This window comes from Puma concolor, chromosome B4, assembly GCF_028749965.1.
Source record: "Puma concolor isolate L17-30 chromosome B4, mPumCon1.1.hap2, whole genome shotgun sequence".
In the NCBI taxonomy this organism is placed as follows: Eukaryota; Metazoa; Chordata; class Mammalia; order Carnivora; family Felidae; genus Puma; species Puma concolor.
In genome coordinates, this window is record NC_141673.1 from 93,025,257 (window position 1) to 93,032,565 (window position 7,309).

A 7,309-nucleotide genomic window follows, 5' to 3' on the forward strand; every position below is an offset into this window, starting at 1 on the left:
TTGATGGGATCTACAACAGTTAATGAATTAAAGAAATTAGAGTGACAGATTGTGTTTTACCCTGATCTACCATATTAATTTGACTTAATATGTCATTTCAGAGTTTCCTTTTTGGTGCCAAGGCAGAATTCTACCTGGGATTCCAGTTTCTATACATCCTACATGATCCCAATGACTATTTTTTAATGTCTTTTCTTCTCTCAAAACCACTTCTTGCACTTGTCCCTCAAAAAGACTGTTGGGGCTACAGCCAGAAGGAATTGATGATTCTGAAATTTTGGATTTCATTTATACACTTAGTTCTTTCACACACAGTGAACCCCATGAAGTACAATGACAGATGGTAATGTATCAGTGTTACAGATTACTTATAGCCTTGCTTCAAAGTTAGAGTATAAAACTAAATGGATAAAATTGTTTTTAGCTCTTTCAATAAAGTGTCCCCAGAAAAGGAAATATCTCATTACATAGAGTCTATCCTAATAAGGAGACCAAATAACTCTTTCCGGTAGTCAACAGCCCTCTTCAACCAACATTTCTCCCTTCAAGCCTAAATCCTTTGTGTTTCACTTTTAGCCTTGGACTGTCCATTCTGCCTTTAGTGGTGATAGATAAAAATGCTTACCAACTGTTCTCTGAATAAAAAACTTAAAATACTCCTAGATTACTCATCTTGAAGTCTTTCCTCATCCAGAATAACCCCCAATCTTTTGATCTTTCCTGAAAGGTCGTATTTTCTAAAACTTGGATAATTTTGTTGGCTTTCCTCTGAACATTTTGATGCTTTCACATGTATTTTTGGTTAAGGAACTTGGAAATAGGCACCATAGTCTGCCTGGTGTGAAATGTATTAAAAACCATAGCTAATGAAGGAGCACCATGTCTTATATTGCTGCTTTACATATGAAATCAATATCATGCTTCTTTTTTTCTAATGCAAAGGCAACTTTACTAATTCCTGGCCAGTTTGTATGGTTCCACTATGTGCCAGAAGTATTTTCCTACGTATTGCTGGAGGATTCCCATGATGTTTGCATAGTCTAATTTTCCTTTCTTTGTCACAAGTGAACATCTGTGTCCATATCTCACATGTTAAAATTTGGTCTAGCACGATAGTAGTATGTCTTCTATTCACCTTAAGGTTCTTTAGAATTCTTAGTATCTCCCCCAAATTGCTAACTATCCCTATCTTTTCCAGACATGTTTTCTGAACTCTCTCTTTTGTCAGCCAGTGGTATATGTTAAACCAAGCCCACAAACAACTCTTATGAAAGTCGCTAATTAACTGATAGCCATCGTTTTGGTACAATGTTCACTTTTGTGTCTACTTGGAGGCATGTGAATTCCACCTTGGGAGGAAGGGTTGGTAAAATTGGAAGTGAGCTAGGGAAAAATAAAACTTAGGGCAATAGGGAGATCAAAGCAAAAGACAGAGTTTTTAAAATGCTAGAAAATAAAAGAAGCAGAAAGGGAATCAAATCTGAAGGAGACCAGAGGCAGACACTGAGTTCAAGGTCAAAGGACAGGATCCAGGTTATCAAAGTGAGAACAGTAAGAACACATGAGGGTAAATGGGGTAGAGGAGAGCAGACACATGGCGATTACCCAACAATAATTTCTCCCACAAATAATTTAGGTTTACCAGTATGGACAGATCTGGTAGGGCTCAGGGATGTGACAGCCTGGCTTCCAAGGCCTAGAAGAATAGACCAAAGGTGATACAGATGAATTTCCCAACTGACTGCCTAGAATGCTTTTATTTTTTTTTTATTTTTTTTTTTTTAAACGTTTATTTATTTTTGGGACAGAGAGAGACAGAGCATGAACGGGCGAGGGGCAGAGAGAGAGGGAGACACAGAATCGGAAACAGGCTCCAGGCTCTGAGCCATCAGCCCAGAGCCTGACGCGGGGCTCGAACTCACGGACCGCGAGATCGTGACCTGGCTGAAGTCGGACGCTCAACCGACTGCGCCACCCAGGCGCCCCCTAGAATGCTTTTAAAGGATCAAATGAAAGAGAAAGTTCAAGTTAAGAATGGACATCATTTCCCATTGATTCTACCAAGTCGAGCATTCTCTCGCAAAAAAAAAAAAGGCATTGTTTGAAAAACAAAATTCAAAACTTTTTTTTTTTATTATCCTGCAATTCTATTTCTTGAATTCAAAACCATTGCCTATATATTCTTTGATATGTGGAGGCTATTTTCTGGCTTTTAAAAAAGCCATCCCTATCCCTGCTCCACTCAATACATGAGGGAACATTTAGCCTTGTGTTTTATATGCCATCCCTTACTATATGCAGCCCCCTAGAATACATAATAAAAAGATAAATGAAAAGCACATTAGAAATGCACCTAGTGGCGGGAATCCAGCCGGTGTTGATTGCAGATGTTTTGTTTGAATCGGTGGCTGTGTTGTGGGAGAGAAACGCCGTTTATATAAATGATAGTATTGTCAGAGAATTCTGGGAGGGAAGAACAAAAACAAACACCATCTTTGTCTCAAATATGTATATCAAACCTATGTATTTCATATCATTTTCTTCTAGATTATCTTATTTATACATCCAGGTTGTATTTATCAATCATTGTTATTCTTTTTGGGTTATTTTATTAATACTTCTTTATTACATGGAATAACAAGATAAAGATTGACTCAGTCTGAGTTGACACTCCACTGCCTTAAGATAGAAGTTAAAATTCCATAGTTTCCAAATCCAAAATAATAAATGCTTTCATCTCCGTTTTCAGATTCATTTTCTTCCACCTTACCACATGCCCCATGCTCCAGCAACATAACTTTTCATTCTTCCCTAAATGGGCATGTTCTAGGTTGCCTCTTGTTTCTGTCTCTGCTGATTCCTCTGCCTGGAATGTCCCAAGTTTTCATCTCTGCCTGGCAAACACCTACTCAACCTGACAAGTGCCTGCTTTTCAGAAATCGCTTGTGGAAAAGCCTCTCTCCTCTTGAAGACTGAATTATACACACTCTTTTCAGTATTCTTTTACTAGAGAACTCACACTGTTATAAAACAATTGGTTGCAAATGTGTTTTGCATCCTTTGCTAGACTGTGAACACATGAAGAGTTCTCCAGGATCTATAACCATACCTTGCATAAAAGAGTTGCTTAACAGAAAAATTTGATGGGCTAATCATTCAATTGGACAATGAGATTTACCATTCCAGAATGTTTACATAATCCTGAAATCTCCAGATCAATAGCTGATGGCTAAAGTATTCAAAAATGTTCCAAAGGGCCTGATGAGCTAGGAGAAAAAGATTTGGGAAAAAATTAACCAAGAATAAAGCAAGGCTCAATGTCAGTATGTCTTGTGGAAAAGCAGATGTTCCTGTTTCCGGGGGAGCCCATAGAGACAAACGGGTGACTGAGCCTCGCAACTGATCAGTCTAAATGAGAGGGCGATAGGGGATGCTGATTCTACAGATCAAGGGTGTGCAGGGTCTAGTTTACAACCAGAGTCTATTGTAAACTGTGCCCACCCTCACCTTTACCATTTTCCCCTGACAAGTGAATAAAAAAGTAGAATGCCAGATTATCCATGATTCCATAAAACAGACACAAATTAGAGTCCTCTGTCTTACATGCCAACTCTTTCTGCATTAAAACAACAAGAAAAATGAAGCAAAACAAGAAAATAAGACTCATTTCTTTAAATACAAGTTAAAAAATGCAGTCAGCTCAACTCACTGGCTCTGTTTTGAAGTGGCCAGAAGAAGAAGAGAGAGATTCTGTGGAGGCTAAACCTCCGAAGCTATGGGGACACGTTTTCTTTACATTTACCTGAGATTCAACAAGAAGACATTTCTTATTAGTGCTATTAATAACCTCTTGTGGGATTTGCATCAGGTCCTAGGTGAGCCACACAAAATTTTATACATTTGGTACAAAAGCAACTCTGAATATTGATGAGACAGACATGCTTTAGTTCTTTCAGTATTGCTTTGTACACAGGATGTAAAATAAAATGAGCAATGCATTATGTGAAACAGCAGGCTTGTCAAAATATTCAGGTAGTGGTGCGCCTGGGTGATTCAGTCTGTTGAGTGTCAAACTCTTGATTTCGGGTCAGGTCATGATCTCACAGTTCATGGGATTGAGCCCTGCATCAGGCTCTGCACTGGCAGGGCAGAGCCTTCTTGGGATTCTCTCTCTGCCTCTCCCCCCCTCATGCTCTCTCTCTCTCTCTTTCCCTCAAAATAAATAAATAAACATTTTTTAAAAATGTTCAGGTAGTGCATGCTGCAGAAAGGTGGAAGAAACCATTTATCTAATCCACCCTTGGGAAAATGGCAGAATCCTAAATTGTTTGCAATAAGAATCTGTGACAGAGATGAACCTTTGTGGATCCCAAACACTTCAACTCAGTGGAGTTAAAATGGCTAGCTGTCCCCGATGATAAAATCAACTGTTTATGCTTCTGTTTTACAGCTCACAGTTCCCTTTCTTCCCCTCTTGAAAAATATCACACATTAATAAACATCAACGAAAAATATTTCTAGTCTGAAATTAAGCCCTATAGCTTTGATGGATCATTAAACTCCACTCATAGATTCTTTCCTGGGTCCAGTTTGAAGTTTTTGTGGTTAGAATGCTAATTTTCTTAACTCTCAGCCACCATTTTAGCTCAATTTCTTTGACAGGGACTACCAGGGATGCAGAGGGAAAGAAACACTTACCAGGACTGGCCTTGGTGCTTTTTTGCTCCAAGCAAGCAAACAAGAACAAGATTATAGTGGCCCTGAATGGAATCAGAAATGGAAGGGAGCTCTTCTCCCCCCACAAGAGGCTTCTTGAAGAAAAACAACTTTAAGATGCAATCTGTATCAGGGAAGCCACTCGACACCTGCTAGAAGTTCCTGTGATTTTGCAATCCATCCTGAGCATCAACACCTGAAGATATAGCTGCTGAACTTGTTTCCTCCTGGACATGACTAACTGCCTGGTTTTGAATCCAGGAAGCTGGAGGCACCCTAGACTCAATGACAGACACACAGGAGATGCCAAGGGCGGCTTTCAGTGTGAGCCTGAAGTTTTACATTTTAAGAAGACAAATGAACAGCGTTACCTGTTTACTTCAATATTGACAAAGGAAAAGCCCGTGGCCCCCTTGCACCTGTTAATACTTGCTCCTTATACGGATGTGACCCATGCAGCTGCTCATTTCAATTAGCCCAGGGCCAGTCTTGGCATTTACCCACAGAAACAATACTGCACAAAGAAGTGCCTCTGTGCATTCATACTGGCATTCTTCCAAGTCACACTCAGCTTCTGCACATTTTCCCAACCTGTCTCCCTGAGTGTAAGTCCCTAAAAGCTAAATGCTGGATGCTTAAGTCCCTAAAAACTAAAGGAGTCCTTCTGTTTCACTTAATGATACCTTTTAATTTTCCTTTAAACCATCATTTCTCCTTTGCACCTCCCTTTTATTTTTTTTCTCAACCTTCATCCTTTTCCTTTGAGACACTCAGAAATGACATTGTTCTCACTTTTTAGCAACAATGACAAAAAAGATGAAAGAACATTGATGTTAAGAATTCTCCTTATTTGTCAAATCAAAAAAAAAAAATTTTTAAATAAAAAGTGATTGCCCAGCCTGTGTCTCTTTTGCTTCAGTGTTAAGTTTGTTTTCAAAATTAGGTCCTTGGTTAGAAGGGATCATAAGCCCCCCCACTCTGATTCACCTCTATCATCACTTTGGGAGGGGGGTGGGTGGTAGGGTGGAGACAATCCTTTTGCCTTTACTCAGTGACGAAAACATCTATGGCAGCTTCCTCCCTGAATTGCTACTAAAAGCATCACCATTCTCTGCCTCTCTTTCCTGAGCGCCATCAGACATTACTTTTTCATATGAGTTATATTGAATGTGCCCTTTTATGACATGCCTAAGAGATGCTTAGAGACATTTCTTTATTCACTCCTCAAGTCTTCACTGTTGCTAGCACTGGAAATTTATCACCTCGTGGGCAAAGACCATGCTCTTACTTTTAGTGAAGCTCTCATCTTGCTGAGAGACATTTGATATATGCCCAGTGCTGGAAAAGTTTTTTTTCATTCCGATAATGAGGGGTGGGCACCTTCAAAACTACTTGTCTGTTATATTACACATGGACAGTGAAATACCCTGCCCCAGCCCACAGTGGAGAGTTACTTCCTTTTGCTTCATGATAGAAAATGAGCCAGCTCACTGGGTCTGTCTTGTGTCTATGCAACCATCTGGAACAACATGTCAAGGGGTAGGCAGACATGTTTACCATGCCGCCATCGCTTCCATAAACTGGCCTCAGTGGGTAACTTCTCCATTTGCCAGGAGATACATCTGCAGACAATCTCGTCTTTCAGTCTGAGTGTTTACACATTTAGTAAGAGGGCAGGTTCTATAAAACTCCTATATCTGTATATATTTGTTTTGCTGTCAAGTTCCCTGTAGTTTTTGTTTGTTCAGGGGCTGAGTTTGTAGCAGGTGTTTGGAACAATTAACAGAAGCAGGGATACCAGTAGTGGGCAAAGGGTGGAAGAGTATAAAACAAAGGCTTGACATTTTAAAAAACAAAGACCCTTAAAAAATACACTTAAGAACCCGCAGACTAGAACGCACGGATGGCATTATGTTTAATCTATTATAATTAAACTATGAATATGTGCCTTGGCCATAAAATATTAGCCCAAGTTTAAAAACATCACTTTTTATGAATATATTTTATGTGATTTCTTTTAATGCTAAAACCATATTTTATAGGACCTGTAAAAAGCTTGAAAAATGAGACATATATCAGATCTTTCCATGCAAATGACAGAATCAGTCCATTCTGTTTGCTCTGGGTTGCGAAAATGCACATACAGAGAGAACAACCAGGAATGCTTTGAGCGTTTTTGCTATTTGCAGAAACTTATAATCAGATGGAGGGAGTCTTTTTGCTTCTGTGTGGGTGACTAAGATAGTTAATTGGAGCTATGCCAAAGAGTCTTTTTCATATCAAAGCAGTTTGGGGAAAATTATATTTATTTGGATGGTTTCACACTTTGAGTTTTGATTTCATTAAAATCAGCATGAATTTACAATTATAGATTTCTAAGTTATTCCATAAGCATAAATGCCAACTCATTTATGTTCTAACAAATAACACAGTCCAAACACTTTGCCTAGAGAAGAATAACTCATCTCAATCCTCTGTTTTTCATTATTTTAACAAAGGAAGTTGAAATAGGTCTTTCTACTAATATCTACTGACCATGTCTTTGAAGGACAGACACCACTAGGTGCTCCAGTTAGATCAGTGGAGGACATTT